Source organism: Corythoichthys intestinalis, chromosome 14 (genome assembly GCF_030265065.1).
Source record: "Corythoichthys intestinalis isolate RoL2023-P3 chromosome 14, ASM3026506v1, whole genome shotgun sequence".
Taxonomy (NCBI): Eukaryota; Metazoa; Chordata; class Actinopteri; order Syngnathiformes; family Syngnathidae; genus Corythoichthys; species Corythoichthys intestinalis.
In genome coordinates, this window is record NC_080408.1 from 49519318 (window position 1) to 49540378 (window position 21061).

Here is a 21061-nt window from a genome sequence, read left to right on the forward strand (position 1 = left end):
AAATGAACATTTGTATGTTCTTCCACATCTTTACCAGTGAATTTGGCACGAGGGACATAATTTTCGGACAGAATTGGTAGGTTTAGCTCAGTAAACATCTCTTTCGTACACTATTTACATGCATCTAGCATGAGGGACCAACGCAAGCTTGACCCCTCCCAGCAACAGTTGTTAATGTCATGAATGTTAATGAGCAAATGTGACGTGTTTCGTCAGAGACGCAAGACAGCCAGAGGATATAATATACAAGAAAGACTGGGCATATGGTGCTAAAGGATAGCTTGTTGAAACAGGAAAATGTCATGTCAGTGGCGTAAGGCAATACACACAAGAAAAAGGTGTAAAAAAAAAATATATATATAATACAATATAATAATATAATATAAAAAAGTTACCTCTGGATCAGGTCGGCTCTTTTCCCTGTCTTTTTCAGCCCTCGACACTCAAGCCATCTCTTTAACTGAACATTTGTATGTTCTTCCAAATCTTTACCAGTGAATTTAGCACCAGGGACATCTAGCAACAGTTGCTAACGTCATGAATATTAATGAGCAGAGGTGATGTGTTTCGTGCGGTACGCTATTAAAATACTTATGAAACAGCATTGCTTAATATACGTATATATAATGTGACTGCACAAATTGTATGACTTGTGTCGCTCTGAGGTTGCCGTAAACAGCAAAATCTGTGGTGTTGATTTTTTGGGTGAAAATTATTTTTGAGTTGATTGGTGTTAATTTGGGTGTTGTTTTAGGCCATGACCACACGTAGCAGGGTATTTGGCAAAAAGAAGATATTTTTCTACGGTTTGACCTATCATCCACACGTGCACGCAGATTTAAACCAAGGTTCTTAAAAACGACGGGGAAGGTGAAGATTTGCGAATTCTGCGTTTGTGGCTCCATCAGGTGGACACTGATAACCGGAGATTTACGTCACTGGCTGCGATAAATTTTGTCCTTACGTCACACATGACACCAATTTTTACATTTCGAGTATATAAAATAGGCACATTTTTGGTTCCATTTTTTTTTTTTTTTTTTACAAACTCTTGCTGTGCTTCTTATTGAATAATGGGTATTTTGGACAATTATTTTATTGTTTTGAATGTACTTAAAAATGAATGAAAGCAGTTGGCTGTGGAAGTTGTATATTTTTTTTTTTTTTTCTACACAAACGTGCTGGTGTAGACGCAGTTATTTTCCCACGACATATTAGGGCAGAATCCTCGTTCTTAAAAAAACACCCGGCTACGCGTGGACATGGCCTTACACAGACACAGCTGGCAGAGTTAAATGTTCTAGCAGTTATTCAGACACATCCAGTTTAAGTGCATGTGTCAGAAAACAATGAAGGCGCAAAGACTTGAGGGTGAAGTGACACCACGACTGTAAGTAGTGTTGTCTGTAAATAGGTGGAGTGTGTTCGGTTGCAAAAACACATAATAGTAAGCCTAAATTTTGCGCTTACTTCATGGATGCAAAGTCCCTCTGTTACCTGTTGCGAGTGCAACAGTAGGGTACAATTGCCAGTCAGCCCCATGTTCAACACTAGGGTCCCCCAGTCATCCAGAATATTAACAACATCACAATGAATATTTAAAATTAACACCCCTATTGTGTATGAAAACAAAAGGTAGTTAGACATTTTGCATGTAAAATGTTTGAAAGGAATTGCTGAACTTGTTCAAGTAGTTTATTAAGTCTTACTTAAATTATTTAGGCATTTTTCATTTAACTATATAATTGTTACTTTAACAAGTGTGAAACCACTTGAAATATGGTTCCTGCATAAATACCATGTTTGATTTTTTTGAGTGCAAGCGTAACTAAACAGTGGCACTGTCAAAATGATGAAATTCAACTAAAAATCTTGACTTTGCAGGTCTATTGCAAGAAATGTTTGTTTCGTGGTAAGAATAACACAGATATATCAAGTGATATCACATCCCGATACTCTATGTTGTTTATACGGCTCCATTTGTCGGATGTCATACGACTGATTGGGTGTGGCTTTTAGCAACGACCAGATCACACAACAGTACTTGACATCCTGTCCCGCCCTGTCTTAAACAACATTAATAAGTCTTGAATTTAACTTTCCATGAGCTGGAGGAACCCTGTCAACATTTTCTTTTCCACTCATTTGTACTATATTGCTGATAAATGCAATGCTTTAGCAACTTAATTGCGCATTAACACCAACAATTAGGTTTAAGTGTGGAGAATAATAATAATAATGTTTTTTTAAAAATAAATCTGCGAAGGTTTTACTTGCACAGGTGGAGGCAGTTGAAAATTTTACTTGTGTTGTGTCAAATTGAAATGTGCTCATTCAGGAGCAGTCTGGAGACCTGAGTTGTAAAAAATGTTAGACAATACAGTGTTGTGGTCAATGTCAATAACGAGAAGAGATTAAATAGAGATGACAAACAAACGTAGATTGTTATTTTGTTTATTCTTATATCCCCGAGGGATAGTGTGGTTTTCTAAAGCCTTGCAGGCAAAGCTCAATGATCAGTCAGAGCTGAGCTCAGATAGAAGGCATTCTAAGTGAGTCACCTGAGGCAACCTTGAGCCATTTGCTTTGGTATTGTTTGCCTTTTTTTCCTTTTTTGTTTTTTACTTCCCTTCACATATTTATTTATTCTTGAAAATCATTCATTTTCATGCAGCGTTGCTTTTGTGCGCTGCATATCGACAGGAACTCTGAATTGCCTCGGGTGAGTTTCAGCACAGTTCAGTGCCGAGGTCAAGTTAAGGGGGGTTGTGGGGGTGTCCTTATTGCTTGAGGCATGAGTAGACAAGAGGAGTCAATACTAGCCCTTTTCAAAAGCGTATCAGATGGGAATTCACCATAGAGTGGGTCAAGTCCTGAGTTCAATTTATGCTGGAGCTTCTCAGTGATCAGCGCTGGTAATTGTAATAAAAAATGGATTGTTTTGTTGTATGAAACACATAGTTGGCAACAGGACTCACACTTTGTATTTAAAGTCTATGTAAATCAGGGGCATCACGACACCTACTACCAGGGGTGGGCAAACCGGTCCTCGAGGGCCGCAGTGGGTCCTGGTCTTTGTTCCAACTGACCCAGCACAGATAGTTTTAACCAATGTGCCACCCCCACACAGACACACGCTTTCACACTCCCGGCAGAAAAGCAACATGTCAACAACATGCTGCCTCCCCGCCCCCTTCGAAGAGGAGGATATTAGAAGTTTTCGGTCAGCAGCAGCCCCTGTAAGTAATGTAAAAAGACTTCAGTGTTGTGGAGTTGCGGAAAACACCACTAATTTTGCTACTGAAAGTCCGACCTGCATCAGAGCATGATAATAAACTGTGTGAATTTGCTATTCTGCAAAACTCGACTAGGAAGCTGCAGAGCGAAAAGTGTCCTCCTGTATGTGTTTTCTACTGTTAACGCTAATTAAAATGAGAATTTTTTTTTGCATTCCTGAATAGTTAAGAAGTGATTAACTAGTTTTTATTAATTGTGTATGTTAATAAAGTTTATGTTCAAATATTGCAATATAAATTTGCTAACGAAATCCAGACATTGTTTATGGAAGTTTTCAAAACTGTTTCTTTAGTAGTTTTTGGAAACAAAAGTTTGAATCGAACGGCTTATCACCTGAACCAATACATATGACGATTAGTATAAGTCAATACAGATTTATTTTGCATTCATCATTTAGTCTATCAATTAATTAGGTTCATATTTGTGAGAAATGTAGCCCTTACCTTCGTTTACCCAATCTTTTTGGTCTTTTTAAAGTCTCGTTCCCAGCAAAAATTGTACATGCAGGTTATGCTGTTATACCGTCCCTACCAATGATGAGACCAAACTATGCCCTTGAAATAGGCGCATTCTGTAGATTACGCTATGTAAAATGCCAAAGTATTATTATTATTATTATTATTTTATTTTTTGTATCGGTGAAATTTATACTGGTGCACTGCAGATCAATATTGGTGCACGTGCCCCAATGAAATATGTCTGTTGACGCCCATGCTGTAAAATGAATTGCGAAAGAAAGAAAGAAGGAAAGAAGGAAAGAAAGAAAGAAAGAAACCAGTGAGAGCTGCACACTGAATGTTTGTTGAATTTTAAAATGTGTAACCCTACGATAAGAAACTGCACTCCATCATTCTCTTGCTATAATTTGCTTTATTCTTCGCTGTAGTTCTTCAGTAATAAACGATTTCAAACCCACGCAATGCATTCACTGTCTGTCTCGACGGAATTTAGCTTTGACATGCCCCTTTGTGTGGCTTGTCATGTCCCCTCTGTTATACTAAACATGCCCCGAAATGAAAAGTAACAGGCCTAATTCCATGCCTAACTCATCCATTTTTATAGCCTCCCGTTTCATGAGCTCATTTCCGCGCCAACAACGGGTAGCCCGAGCCAAGTTGGGACCCACGCAGAAACAGAAAAACCCACTCATTAACACACAAGACGTCACTTTTTAACTGCTACTTAGAGAGCTGTTTGATTCAGTCATTAATCATCTCAAAGGGTGATGAATCCAAACTAGGGGTGGGAATCTTTCATCACCTCATGACTTGATTACGTTTCAAAAAGCGTTTGTCGTTCCTTTCGATAAAAGGATAGCTATGCATTTCAATTGATTCATTTTTCATTCTTATTGTCTGTCACTGCCATTGATGAGTCTACTCATCAAATAGAAGCAATAGCATATTTCAAAAGAGTTGAATATTCAAATCTGCATATTGTGTGTTGTTAACATTGATCTCAGTCAAGCTAAAGACTCGCTCATTGTAAAATGTAAATTGTAAAATGTAGTGCTAGCCAATTAGTAACCAAACTGAAGCTTGCACTGTTAATCCAGTACTTATCAAATAGCGGGGTATTGCCAGAGGTGGCATACACATTCTTTTGCCGGACTAGAATAAGTGTAATTGCACATCCACTCAGTGGGTGGCAGTGTCACTCTCATTTTCAGAGTGTGCGCAGTATTTTTGAACCAAACAAGAGCGCACAGCAAAGAGCACCGGCGATAAGAAGAGCTAAGACGAGGAAATATGACGGAGCGTATGTAGCGTTTGGCTTTTGACTTTGACTTTTAATACAGTGGGAGACAAAGAAAGACCTGTTTAATGTCTCTAAAAATGTTTGCAGCGGACAGCAGGAAGCCAAATTGATTAAGACGTCACTTAAAGACATTAGACCCCAATCACATTGATAAGCCCAGCAAAAACCGTGCCGAATATAGCCAACAATCGTCCCGCTTTGTCAGTGTTACATCAGTAAACTAGCAAGTACTGTTAGCATCATATAAGGTGGCATACCAAGTTGCTCAGTGCAAAATAACCCCACGCCATAGCAAAGGAGCTGATACTGCCTGCAGCAAAAATAAAAACATTGTCTCTGTCCAATGACACTGTCGTTTTTGTTCTTTTAATTTTAGTTTTTTCGATCAAATTGGCATATTGTCCTAATGAGTTAATGTTGCTAATCAATTTGAATTTATTATCATTTATAGGTTTTATTAAATTTAATTTTTCAGCATCAAACGGTCAAAAAATTTACATTGAGTGTATTTTTACAGTTTGGATTTTGTTTTTGTTTTTTGTTAATATGATGTTAGTTTGATGTTGATAAAGTTATACTTTATTGTAAGTAAGATATGACTTCTTTCCTTTGATGTTAAAAAAAAAAGGGAAAAAAAAAGGATGCACTGTTATGCAGAGGGGTTTTATAGTAATAATAATTTTATATGATACTATTTACTGTGGTGGCAGAGAGTTGGGGGCACAAAACTTTTGCATCTTCCGGGGGGGGGGGGTAACAGAAAATTGAAAAGCATTATGCTAATCTAACATTTAGCCTAGCTACTCCTATTTATTTTTCTACGATTACTACTACTTTAAGTATTTAACGCCACTGTGGAAGTGCTGTGGAACCTCTCACAATTTAGTCTTGTTAACTATGACAGACATCTGGTTCGTTTGCAGAGACTGGAAATCTTCCGTAGAGAAGTGGTTTGTTCTGTGTTGGTCATTTTGAGCAGTGGCGGTTCCTGACATGAGCGGGCTGGGCGGTTGCCCACGGTGCATATGCACTGCCACGTGATTTCAGCAGTAGCATGCAAATATTTTACTACAGTGAGCCTTCTATCACTTTATGGGATTCATGATACAGAGGGAAAAACAGTTTCCTGCTTACAATGTCAAGCAAACGAAAAGACTTCCATTCACCTCACAAATATTGATAAACAATAGTAAGCTATTAAATCAAAGGTCATTCTAATTCATGGTTTCAAAACTAGACTAAAATTATCAGATAACATCAAACTAAATAGCATATATAGTAATAAATGATATAACTGGAACAGTAACTGAAGAAATAATTTGCCGAGTACATGAACTTTGAATGTTTTTTAAATCTGTATTGCCCCAATGCTTTCCCCACTCAGTGAGTGCACTGGAGTTGCTTATTAAAGTTAACAATAATTGACAGACGTTGATGTTTGATCTTGCCAAAGAAGAGAACATCAAAGTGCCGCTGTTGTCAATCATGTTTTAACTTATTAAACAGTTGCTGTGGCAACTCATTGTGTGTAAGTGAGCAGCTTTAGCGGGGTTGAGTGGACTCACTCAATGAAGCATTTAATAAAACCAAGCATTTTTCTGCTTGTTTTTCTGCTTGTTTAAAAATAAACCCCAGTCAAATCATAACTATTATATTTGAAGAGCTTAAAAACAATTTATTAATATATATATACGTATACACAGTGGGGCAAATAAGTATTTAGTCAACCACCAATTGTGCAAGTTCTCTTACTTGAAAAGATTAGAGAGGCCTGTAATTGTCAACATGGGTAAGCCTCAACCATGAGAGACAGAATGTGGAAAAAAAAAAAACAGAAAATCACATTATTTAATTTTTAAATAATGTTTTTCCAAATTAGAGTGGCAAATAATTATTTGGTCACCTACAAACAAGCAAGATTTGTGGCTGTCAAAGAGGTCTAACTTCTAAAGAGGTCTAACGAGGCTCCACTCGTTACCTGTATTAATGACACCTATTTTAACTCATTATCGGTATAAAAGACACCTGCCCACAACTTCAGTCAGTCACACTCCAAACTCCACTATGGCCAAGACCAAAGAACTGTCAAAGGACAGCAGAGACAAAATTGTAGACGTGCACCAGGCTGGGAAGACTGAATCTGCAATAGGTAAAATGCTTGGTGTAAAGAAATTATTAGAAAATGGAAGACATACAAAACCACTGATAATCTCCCTCGATCTGGGGCTTCATGCAAGATCTCACCCCGTGGCGTCAAAATGATAACAACAATGGTGAGCAAAAATTCCAGAACCACACGGGGGACCTAGTAAATGACCTACAGAGAGCTGGGACCACATTAACAAAGGCTACTATCAGTAACACAATAAGCCGCCAGGGACTCAAATCCTGCACTGCCAGATGTGTCCCCCTGCTGAAGCCAGTACACGTCCAGGCCCGTCTGCAGTTTGCTAGAGAGCATTTGGATGATCCAGAAGAGGACTGGGAGAATGTGTTAAGGTCAGATGTAACCAAAATAGAACTTTTTGGCAGAAACACAGGTTCTCGTGTTTGGAGGAGAGAGAATACTGAATACTGAAGAACACCATACCCCATGTGAAGTATGGGGGTGGAAACATCATGCTTTGGGGCTGTTTTCTGCAAACGGACCAGGACGACTGATCTGTGTAAAGGCAATAATGAATGGGACCATGTATCGAGAGATTTTGAGTGAAAATCTCCTTCCATGACTAAGGGCATTGAAGATGAGACGTGGCTGGGTCTTTCAGCATGACAATGATCCCAAACACACCAGGGCAACAAAGGAGTGGCTTCGCAAGAAGCATTTCAAGGTCCTGGAGTGGCCTAGCCAGTCTCCAGATCTCAACCCTATAGAAAATCTGTGGAGGGAGTTGAAAGTCTGTGTTGCCCAACGACAGCCCCAAAACATCACTTCTCTAGAGGAGATCTGCATGGAGGAATGGGCCAAAATACCAGCAATCGTGTGTGAAAAGCTTGTGAAGAGTTACAGAAAACGTTTGTCCTCCGTTATTGCCAACAAAGGCTACATAACAAAGTACTGAGATTAACTTTTGGTAATGACCAAATACTTATTTCCCACCATGATTTGCAAATAAATTCTTTAAAACTCAAACAATGTGATTTTCTGGTTTTTTCCACATTCTGTCTCTCATGGAAGACGTTTACCCATGTTGACAGTTACAGGCCTCTCCGATATTTTCAAGTGGGAGAACGTGGGTATTTATCCTTCATTCATTCACGGTTCCAGCGATAGGTTGGAGCCGCTACATGCGCGGCCATTTCGTAGCTTTGCCGTTACAACGGCGGGTAGTCATCGCTCCAAGTTGGCAAGCATTGTTCATATTATTATGCCGTGAGGTCATTTGTTCGTTTAGCATCTTTGGGATATGTTGTAAGTCCGACTGAGTGTAAAGTGCTTAGTTCCCCCCACGTTTTGTGGCCAAATTGACCACGTGTGTGTACGGCGTACTTCTGGGTTGTGTGCGCGCATCCGCGCCCGCCCCCACCTTTGTTTTTATTGCACTTTGCAATTCATTTGTGTGTTTTTTTGCAGTCAATATGCATTGTTTTACATTGGCACTGATATGATGTTAACCCTATCCCGAAATTCAGATTTTTTTAAATTAGGCTTAACGTTCGAGTTGGTGGGGTTTAATTAGTCAGTGGAGTTGATTTCAACAAATTCCATACAGTTTGTCAGTTATTTGTTTGTTTCAATGATCCGGAGTGGCTAAGCTAGCACGAGTCAATGGTGGTTGAAATCAACTCCATCGCCTAATTTAACCTTCGCTAACTCGAAGATTAAGCCTTTTGTGAAAAATTATGATCTTCCCCTTTAAATTCCATTATCGGAAAGTCAATTCGATGCGATGATTTTTCTGTTGTCGCTCTTATGTCGAGGCAGCAAAGGGAGAAAATTTGGTAAAAAGTAACTGATAAATACTTTTTAAAGTAACTTAGTTACTTTGATAATAAAGTAATCAGTAAAGTACCTAGATTACTTTTTTGAGGCGTAATCAGTAATCAGTAATTAAATTACTTTTACAAGTAATCTGTGACAAAACTGTATATATTCTGTATATTCAAGTTTGTGTGTCAGTTCGCTTCAGAATGGATTATTCTCTCCTCTATCGTTAATTTAAGGCATTTTATCATGATCAATGTATGGGCTTAAGTGAATCAGTTTTGTAAATATCTACTATTGAAAGTAATTGAAAAAGAGGAAGAAGAAGAAAATAAGATAAAACAGAAGGTCCAGGGTTCTTTATTTTTGTTGTTTGTTTTTTGCATTTTTATACACTTTCTTCACGCTTGTTCAACAAAGACAAAGGAGCACAAAGAGATGTCTTATCAAGACATCACTAAGATCCCATGCCAGAGAATCTCAAGTTCAGCACTTTTATGATTGCTTTCACTCTTATTCATGTTGATATGCATACTGTTCATGCGCTAACCTGTTTTCTACCTATAAACACATCCATAAAAATGCAAACTTTTCATGCTATTCCCTATCACTTTCAATCACGTTCACTAGCGCTTTTTCATCAGTGGTCTGTATTGATTTGATGCCAGTGCTTGTTTTTCTTTTTGAGTGCTGTTAAAAATTCTAAGCATAAATGATTAATATCATTCTATGAATATCACGATCATTCAGATATGTTTGGGACTATAAAAAATTTATCTGCCGATAAAATTATATAAATACACATTATTTCAAGTTGTTACAAGTGTCTAGCTGTGAATGCTGTCTTAAGGGTCTAAATGACAATATACTGTAGTTCTTGCTGTGTTTCTGAACTTTTTTTCATACAAAGACAATTATCCTTTTTATTATTAAATCACAATATGTATAATAGTTATTGTCATAGACGGCGTTTGACGAGCAAAAATGTTGATGACCCCGAAACGCAGCATCAGAAATAAAGTCGTGTGAAAAAATTAGGATTATTACCATTACCATTGGTTCATTACCATTAAATATTCAGTTCTTTATTAAGAAATGTTCACATATCAATGTCTGACCTTGTTTTTCTTTATCTTTGGAAAAGAAAGTGATTTAATTGAAGGTAAACAACAAAAACTAACATTGTTTTACTCATTATACCAAATTTATCAACAAAAATGCATATTCTAACCGAGGAAAAAGTTAGGACACCCTATCATCTAATAGCTAGTCTTACCCCCTTTGGCTGAAATAACTTCAGACGCTTTTTGTAGCCATCTACCAGTCTTTGACATTGGTCTGAAGAAAGTTTGCCCCACTCCTCAACGCAGAATTCTTTCAACAGTGACTGACTGTTGAAGTGAGTGAAAACACCATGGTGAGATCAAGGGAGCTGTCTGAGGCCTTCAGGAAGAAGATTCTAGGTATACTATTATTATACTATTGTTCCAATTTTTATTCATAATTTAGTTGTATTGCTCTGTGTAATTGCTATTTGCAGTAGTACCAGCAGCATTTATGAAGGATTTAGTGTAGGTTTTCAGGCTGGGGAACAAATTAATGGAATTATAATGTATTCTTATGGGAAAATCCTGCTCAACATACGACCATTTCGACTTCCAAACAAGGTCCTGGAATGAATTAACTTCGTATGTAGAGGTACCACTGTACTATACATATGGTATATGTGTCAGAGAATAACACTGGTATTCAACAGTGGAGTAACAACTATACCATTACAAAATGATATACTGCATAATCAGGCTGTCGAGAGAAGTGCCGGTCGTAAAGTCTGACAACAACAGAAAGGAAATAACCTGCGAATGTGCCGTTATATCATCATGTCATATAGCCATAAAAAGGTTTGATGTTAAATGTGTAACCATTATTTCTGTTTGAAAACAAACATTCACAACCACTCTCAAGTTGTACATACGAAAACAATGATGTCACTCATTATTATCTATTTCCAGTTATGCAGATCAAATGGTAGGGAATGGTCTGCACACACATAGACAGAATCCAGAGGTCAAAGTTCCGCCACTCGCTGAGGAGAGGCTGGAAAACTTCAACCAGGTAAGATGATGACTAAAGGTTATTTTATGTGCGCTCTAGTTTTAACTGCTCTGAGAGAGCCCAACTGTCCTGCAATTGGTCAAATGCTCAAAGATAACATGCCTGTGGCATGGGGTCTTTTGGATAATTTAGGGCTACTGTATTTTTCGAACTATAAGTCGCACCTGACTGTAAGTCGCACCAGCCATAAAATGCCCAACGAAGAGGACAAAAACATATATAAGCCGCACCGGAGTATAAGTCGCATTTTTGGGGGAAATTTACTTGATAAAATCCAACACATAGAACAGATATGTCATCTTGAAATGCAATTTAAAATAAAAATACAATAGAGAACAACATGCTGAATAAGTGTACAGTATGATAATGTTATATGATGCGTGAACAACGAAATTTGTTGTTAACATAACATACCTATTAAGAGTTACTCAGATAACTATAGCATAAAGAACATGCTAACAAGTTTACAAAACAATCAGTGTCACTCCAAGACACCAAAATAACACGAGAAATTATCTAATAATGTGTTAATAATTTCACACATAAGTCGCTCCAGAGTATAAGTCGCACCCCTAACCAAACTATGAAAAAAACCGCGCCTTATAGTCCGAAAAATACGGTATATAGAATAACTTGATTTGACGTCGAGAACACACTTGAGTCGATCAAATGCTGTTACCCAACAGAAGTAACATTCTTGATAGCAGCTGTTTGAGTCAGTTACCAATCCTCATGAACTCAACTTCCTCACAGCCGAAGAGGAAGCCAGATTTAAGCTCAATAAAGGCGATTGAAGATGAAAGAAGGGCACTGACAAAAATGGAATGACTGTAGAAAAAAAGGAAGATGAGACATGGGGATCAAGAGGTCACCAATGAGTGGCAGAGAGGCAGACATGACACAAGCAGCTTCAAAGTGACTCGGTTTGTCATGTAGATGGGTTTTAGCTTTGAAAGGAACCAAGAAGAAAAGGGCACTTTCACATAGTCCCTAGAGGCCATTTGACTGGATCGACGAAACGGGATTCGGTTCCCGGCTGAATGATCTGGCCTTTTGTTTGCCCCAAAATTACACCCAATGATAGTACAGCAGGAATGTGTCTCTCTTTATCTAAATCCTTCTAATTCTCTACTGTTTTTTTTCATATTTTATCGCTCTTCCCTTGTGCGGCGCAACTATCTGAATCCTTTCATCTGAAATGTCTCTTATGCTCTGTCTGCTAATGCACTGCTGTTTTCTCCTCATTACTTTCCTCAAATACCCTGTAAAGTAAAAGAGATTTTTTTTCAGAAATCATTATAAAGTGGACGTGTTGTAAGATAATTTGGGAATTTTGTGCAAGGACTAATAACTTCATAATATACAATAGAAGATACACCGTTAATCATACTCTAGTACTAATGTAACCCATTTGGTGCGATATCCCTATCTGCAAAGTGGTTGTTCAGTAGCTAGTTGTCATTGTTAGCATGCACAGTTGAGGCAAGTGTCCCGTTGGCATTTTCAGAGGATCACCTTGAATCTCCACCAGGTGGCTAAACGCTGCTGAGGTTTTAAGCCAGGGGAGAGCATTAAATCAGATTGTTAGACTGTACTGGTATAATGTGGCAGGAACTCCACTGCACCCCAGGAATACCGTATGTTCCCGAATATAAGGTGCACCCGTGTATAATGCGCACCCCAAATTTACTTGTAAAGTCTAGGGAAAATTATTCTACCCGTTTATAACGCGCACCCTAATTTTAGCACCAATGAATAGAAGAATACAAGAAAACAGCTCGTGTACAGATACAGAAATGTCATTTTACTGAACGGTGAAACACAGCACAAGCATAGGATATTGGTAGGTCAAAACATTACCATAAACTGACAATATTTACGGTAATAATATGATTTGACAAGTTCTCCAACTAACCAGAATCTAGGAGAAAACAAAACAGATGTGACTTTTCTTTTAAAGGCTGCTCTATAACTTGCTCGTTTCATCATGATAAATAAATGTTTCTTCCATGGATTGATACGGTAAAATGAAAGTGAGAACATAAGTCGGAAATCCGAGAGACTTCATCGCTGTTGACACGACAGTAACAATAGGAACTATTGTTATTTGGGTTTGAGTTTCCCGAGGGACAGATGTAGTTGACGGACACACACAGGAAGTCTGTCTTGTTACGTTTGTTATGGTCCGAGTTCCGGAGCTGCAATAAACGTTGACTTAAATGAGTTCAAAAAACTAATTCTGTGCTTTATGAAGAGTGAAAAAAAGCAGAATTTAACACAGACGAAATCATTCGGCCGATCAGAGTGAAGTATTACCGAAACAAAATGGTGACGTCACGTACCGTAATGGTCGGTAACAGATCGCCGCATATGTTTCTTCAACACAATGTGGCCGTGTCAAAAAAAAAAAAAATCGGTTTATATGTATATATAATATATATACTGTATATATATGTCTCCATCCATGTACCCGTTTATAATGCGCACCATGATTTTACAAGTTGATTTTGGGGAAAAAAAGTGCGTGTGATATTCGGGAAATTACGTTAGCTAAAAATCCACAAGTGCACAGCAACTAGGGTTGCCAACTGTCCCTTGAAAAAGGGAATAGTTGGGTATTCAGAAACCAAAGTATGCGTCGCTTATTGAGCTTTCAAGGGACGCGTTTCGTCCCTTATTGTCATCAAACTCAAAAATAGTGTCTAATTTGTACGGTGGTATGAAAAATATCTGAACCGTTTGGAATATCTCACATTTCTGCATAAAAACACCATCAAATGTGATCTGGTCTTTGTCAAAATAGACACACAGATGAAAAAACTGTGCTTTTAACTAAAACCATATATAGTTCTTAATAGGTCTTTATATTTTAATGAGGATAATAGGCAAACAATGACAGAAGGGGGAACAATAAGTAAGTGAACCATCACATTCAATATTTTGTGTCCTCCACCCCCCTTAGCAGCAATAACTTCAACCAGACGCTTCCTGTAGCTGCAGATCAGAGTTTAGTTTAAGTTGGCCACTCCAGAACGTGTATTTTGTTCTTCTGAAACCATTCCAAAGTTGATTTACTTCTGAGTTTTTGATCATTGTTTTGTTGCAGCATCCATCTTCTTTTTAGCTTCAACTGTCTGACAGACAGCCTCAGGTTTCCTAGCAAAACATGCTGATAAACTTTTTAATTCATTCTTCCATTCATGATTGCAAGTTCTCAGGGCCCTGAGGTAGCAAAACAGCCCCAAATCATCCACCATGCTTCACGGCGGGGATGAGGTGTTGATGTTGGTGAGCTGTTCCATTTTCCTCCACACATGACGTTGTGTGTTACTCCCAAACAATTCAACTTTGGTTTCATCATTCCACAAAATATTTTACCAAAACTTCGGTGGAGTTTACAAGTGCCTTTTTGCGAGCATTAAACAAGCAACAATGTTTTTTTAGACAGCAGTGGCTTCCTCTGTCGAGGCCTCCAATGAACATCATTCTTAGCTATAGTTTTTCATATAGTTGATGTGTACACAGTGATGTTGGACTGACAAATGATTTCTGTATGTCTTTAGCAGACACTCTAGGGTTCTTTTTTTTACCTCTCAGAATATTCTGCGCTAAACTCTTGGCGTCATCTTTGGTGGAAAGCCACTCCTGGGGAGAGAAGCAACAGTGCCAAACTCTCTCCATTTGTAGACAACTTCTCTGACTGTCGATTGATGAACCTCCAGACTTTTAGAAATGGTTTTGTATCCTTTCCCAGCTTTATACAAAACAACAATCCTTGATTGCAGGTCTTCAGACAGCTGTTTTGACAGAGCCAAGATGTGTATCAGGCAATGCTTCTCATGAAGATATTTCTTACCAGGTGTGTGTTTTATAGTGGGCAGGGCAGCTTTAAACCACTCATCAGTGATTGGGCGCACGGCTTACTTTAATTGTTTGGTAAAAATTGGTTTCAAATGCTCTTTAAGTCTCTTTAAACAGAGGGTTCACTTACTTATTTCCCCACTTCTGTCAATGTTTGCATGCTTCCTCATTAAAATATGAAAACATATAAATGTTTGGGTGTTTTTGGTTAAAGCAGACACTTTTCTTACATCTGTGAGATTTTGAAAATGATCAGATAACTTTTGATGGTGATGTTATGCAGAAATGTGAGATAATCCAAAAGGCAAGGCAAGGCAAGGCAAATTTATTTATATAGCACAATTCAACACAAGGCAATTCAAAGTGCTTTACATCACATGAAGATCATAAAAAATCACATTTAAATCAACACAACGTAGATGGGTGAAGCGAGAGTAAAAAGCATATTCAAAATGATGATCATTTGTTTCCTTGTTCTTCTCTATGTACTCCATTTTCGCTAATTGTATTATATTTTTGCTTTTGCGAAAATGTTATTGCTGAGGGTGCATTGAACGCACCTAAATTGTAAAAAAAAAAAAAAAAAATGGATGGATGAATGGAAAAAAAAAATACCTGATAGTTTGTTTGCACTTAAAAAAATTAAAATAAAAAGACACACACACACACCTATACACAGACCTAAAGGCTCAGGAATTTAAAGTGCCTGTGAGCATAAAAAAAAGCCTCTGAAATAGCATTATTATGTGAATTACAATCATATTTGAGACGATTCGATTATATGCAACAATTTGGCAAAGCGCAGATGACGAGAAATGAGTCTTTTAATCTGCCATTTAGACCCGCCTGTCATGAAAGAGCTCTAGCGTTCCCAGCTAGATAATGACGTCGGCAGGGTCACGATTTAATCTGATTTAGAATTCAGCCCATTGAGGGGGATGATTCAGAACCAGGAAAATACGACAGAGAGCAGCAAAATGTCATGACTGTTTCAATCTCTCTTCTCCAATATTTTTACAGGATATTCTTTTTATCTAAGTAGTTTTCCATAAGTGCTAAATAAATGGTATGTTCATGACAAATAACAGTCTTGTGCTAAATGGAATATGAAATATTAAAAATGCATTTATTCAGTACGACAGGGCAAAATTAATGCATTATGGTAAAAACTGACAACTTCTTCCTCTCCCGAACGGTATTTTGTGCCACCGGAGTTAGTCCAGCTTTTGTCATTTCCCTTCCCCGGCTTCAGAGACGGAGGAAAGAAGTAAACAAAACAGGAGGCGTGACAGCTAGCAGACATGCTAACCCGAACCGAGCAGCTTTTCCAAGTCTTATTCTCGCCTTTCGAAAACGAAATATCCCACAAAACTACCCCGACTAGTGTCACACAAGGGCGCGGGGTGTATTGTCTTGACCGATCGGACAGCCCCCGGCGGGGAGCAAGTTACGGCTCATCGTTCTGCTGCGGCCACTGTGGGTTGGCAGTGCTCATTGTCGGGAATGAATGCCGAAAGTAGCCCATTCCCGGTGGACAAACCAGCCGACGTCGGAGTGGGGGCCTGCTCGCGGCCAAGTTGAAGAAAGCGCATTCTCGGCGGGAACGCGAATAGGACCGAGGGGGTGGAAGTGACTATGGTTTGTGACAGGCTCCCGGTCGTCGGCCGAGTGGCCTTATCGGTGGACAAGGAGCATTGTCACCCACAAAATGCAAGCCACCTCCTTATTAAAATGTGTGCCATAATCCAAGTATTTGACCTCACCTCACAATGGTCCCACAGTTGTCGGACTTATTTTGGCCAATATTCGCCGTGAACGGAAACTTCTTGAAACCCAAAAAGGCTCAAACGGTGCAGCAACAAAAGCCTTTTTGACTGGCGTGATGTGAGAAATAAACAAAATAATCCGAAAAATCAGCTGATTCCACAGTCGTTCTGCGCACTGTAGTATTAGCTGTATACTGAAGATGATTATCTCGCTGACGTCACATTCGCAGTCTTCGTCAACCCAGGAAATCACTCATTTTCATTGGCGCGGGATAAAAAAAAAAAAATTGAATAAATATATATAATATATCTATCGCTTCCACACACATCCAAGCGGTCTATTTCATTCAGGAGCATAAAATACCGCGTGAAATATGAAATAGACATGCTTTTTGTTGTCATGGGCACCTTACGCGTTAAATTATATTTTAATTTAAATTTTAAATTTAGCAATACAGATTTAATTCAAGGATATTTTGTATTAAAATTACATTGCTGATAATTATTGTTGTTCCATGTGCTTACATAACTCAATTATTATAACATTATAATTAAAAGAAAAAAAAACACTTTTTACATTAAAAGAAAATTAATTTAAATTTAAAAGTTTATTGGGCCGCCCAGCTCAACTAATGAGGTGTCCCTTTTTTTTTGTTGGCACCCCTAACAGCAACATACTGTATTCAGCATGTGTGTTCAAGCTAATGTGATAATCTGCATGTGCTATAGAGTCATAGAATTCCTAGAATGTCAGCAAAGTTACGATTAGTTAAAAATCTAGATAGCAATGAATGAATGAACGATTTATTTTCACCAGTCATCAAACTGAATGATTTCATACTCTTCGACTGATTTAATGGCCCACATCTTGTACACTGTTGCTGCCTCCAATCCACTGTCAATATGCAGCCTTTAAAGTGGCTCGAATGAAAGAATCCATTCAATTATCTTTTTTGTGTAGAAAGTGATCCCACCCCCCACACACTCACACTCACACCAATTGAAGGGACTTTTTAAGACCTGCAGCTTTTAAGAACTGCAAGTAATTCACAACTCAGCTAAAAACACAATTCATTTAACCCCCTCTCTTGTTTGGCAAGTGCATGGAGACAAAATGTGCTTAGCGTTCTGCTGATGTTTGGAGGTAAGTGAATATATTTTACAGTGTTTATGCGGATCATTAAAAAGCATTCAAAGTCATGAAATGGATTTTGTCAAAATTCAAGCCTTAAAAAGCATTAAACTACAATAATTTTCGGACAATAAGGCGCACCTGACTATAAGCCGCCACCCACAAAATTTGACACGAAAACAACATCTGTTCGTAGATAACACACACCGGACTATAAACTGCAGTTATCCTCCCTGTATTATGGGACATTTACACTAGGGCTGCAGCTATCGATTATTTAATTAATCATTTTTTCTATCGATTAGTTCGTTTCAACAATCAAGTAGTTGGATTACAAACATTTAATGCATTGCAGAACAAATTTAAGGAGATGTAAAAGGAAGAAACACATGTTTATGTTTGGAATAACATTTATTTTGGCTTGCTGAGATTGCACTTTCAAAAGAACATTAAATGCGAATACAAAATAAAATACCTGTGTTTCATCAAACTATTCAGAATTGCGCTTTCATTTCACAAGAGTAATAAATGTGTTTAAAATTAAAATACCTGAGCTTAGCCTTAAACGGTATTTAAAAAATTAATTATTGAGATCTAAGTACAACAAAAGAACAATTGGCTGAATTGCATAGCAAAGTCTGTTAGCTTAAATGCTATAAAACGCTAACGTTTTTTTTTTTTTTTTTTTTTTTACAATGCTCTTAAAATATCATTGAAACATATTCTCACAGAAATCTGCTAAATATACTTCTAAACTAAATTACGAATGCATAGACAAACATTTGTACAAACAAAAACTTACAACCTTATTTTGTTCTTAACAGGGAGCAGCTGGATTCAGCTGTTAGACGAGTTACTGTATGTCATATTCACTGTTGCCAGTAGAGGGCATTGTATCTCCCAAATCAATAAAACTACCATATTGGCCCGAATATAAGACGGCCCTGATTACAAGACGACCCCCTCTTTTTCAAGACTCAAGTTTGAAAAAAGGCTTTGTGAACATCAAATTAATTTTTATACAGAAAATAATTACAGTACATCCTAAACAAATTGTTATAACAATATAAGTATTTGAGAGAAAAAGCATGTTATTTTGCCTCATTCAAATCTTAATATCTGAACATTTAAAAATGTAAACTAAAGTGCAATCACATTCGTAAAAGAATGGCTTCTGGTTTTGAAATGTAAATAAACCAATCTATTGTGATAAAACAACAAAATTGCAATAACTGCATTAACCATCAAAGTGAAGACTTAACTGTAACTGTAGTCTTGAAACAAATCTGAATAAGGAAAAACATTGCAATGAAATAATGCAAACTAGTTAAAGTTGAGAGTAGCTGAGATCTGTCATGACAGAACATCGCTTCAATGATATCTGGCGCCATCTAGCGTCGTGAATGGGTATAATGTCTAGACCGCGAATATAAGACGACTCCCTCTTTTTCAGTCTTATTTCAATGCAAAAAACACCGTCTTATATTCGGGCCAATACGGTAAATACAACACTTTTGAAAATAATCATTATAAGGCCACTCTAATTAAATGAATCATCGAAAGAAGCAAAATTTGATTCAACGCTTTTTTTCTAATGGAATTACTCGATTTAATTGATTAATCGTTGCAACTGTAATTTACAACAAAAGACTTTAACAAAACACTTTATTTGACAGCGGCGTCATAAAACTGGCATAATTATGACATAACACTGCCATGAGCATTAATGAATGATTATGACAGATGTCATTTTGTGTAAACTGGGAAATTATCTCACTTCTGAATGTAAAATATCTGAGCTGCACATAAATGGAGTTAGTGACAAAATATAATAATAATTTAATAAGAATATCATAAGCATTCATTAATGCCAAGGACAGTGTCATGTCATAATTATGTTGGTTTTATGACAATCTTATGACGCCACTGTCAAATGAAGTGTTGTCTATTAACCCAAATAACAACAACAACAATAAGCCGTGCTGGAATATAAGCCGCAGGATTCAAAATGAGGGGAAAAAGTAACGTAAATGTAAGGTCTGAAAATTACGATAAATGTTCAAAGCATTAACAAATATGTAAACTTGATGGTTAAAAATTAGTTTTTTACATGATTTATTTGAGTTGTCTGACATTATCGGGTAGTCGAAATACCCGATAATATCAGCTGATAAACACCTTCTAAGTGAATGTAGAAGCCTTCTGCCTTAGTACAAGGGCTGGTCACAGTTTAGCACAGCAGTTATTGTTATTGACCATGAGATGTCCCCAAACTAAGAAACTTGTAGAATGTGCGGCTGGGAAGAACTTCAACGTCCCACTGCCCTCAGCTGGTCTCTCCTATTTTAATGCATACACTGCACCACCATCCCCACACAATTCCATTATGGTGCTGGGTAATGGCTGCTAGTCGGGGACCTGGCAGCCACTGTAATAGGGCGGTAGGTGGGTCCCACACTTTTCTTTATGACGTGGCTCCCGTGGTGGGGCCTCCTCTTCGCCTGGGCCGCTGGTTGCAGGGGTGGGGTGGAGTATTTGGGGCATGGCTCCGGACCCGTGGCAACGTCTCAGCTCTCTTCTGCTTCCCAGGTGACTTCTTTGGGCCTCGGCACTGGTTGCTGGGTGGTGTCGTCCACTCTTAGTGGGGATCCTGTCTTGCCCAGTGGGCTGTGGGGGTCCCGCAGTGTGCTATGTTTTTTTGGGGGGGTTGCGGCAGTAATCTCTGAATGCCAGTTGATGGGGGCGCGGACAATGTTCCCTCCAAGCCGCGCGCGTGCGCAATCATACTCCTAATCATACATCATCGATACTCCTATTGGTGCGTTCAATTTCGGCAACACAACCCTCCTATTCGTGCGTTCGATACGGCAACGCGATGCTCCTATTGGTGGAGAAAAGTGAGATTGACACATGTGCTGATTTACTGAAGCAACAATCCGCTGCCAATCTATGCAATCGCTACAGTATTAATTATTATGTAATTTTAGAACTGATATAATCTTGTTAGTTAGACCAACAAAATTGTTTTCTGTACTATTTTGCCATGTAACTCAATGAGCGACAGGTGTCTAGAAAAATTTGCTTTGAAATATTGTTTTGAATAATATTTATTCTTGAATTAAGAACATTTCTGACCTTTCAAAGCTTTTTAAAGATCAATATACTAATTTATTGCTTAAAATAAGTCTTTGAAGCTTATTTTCAGCT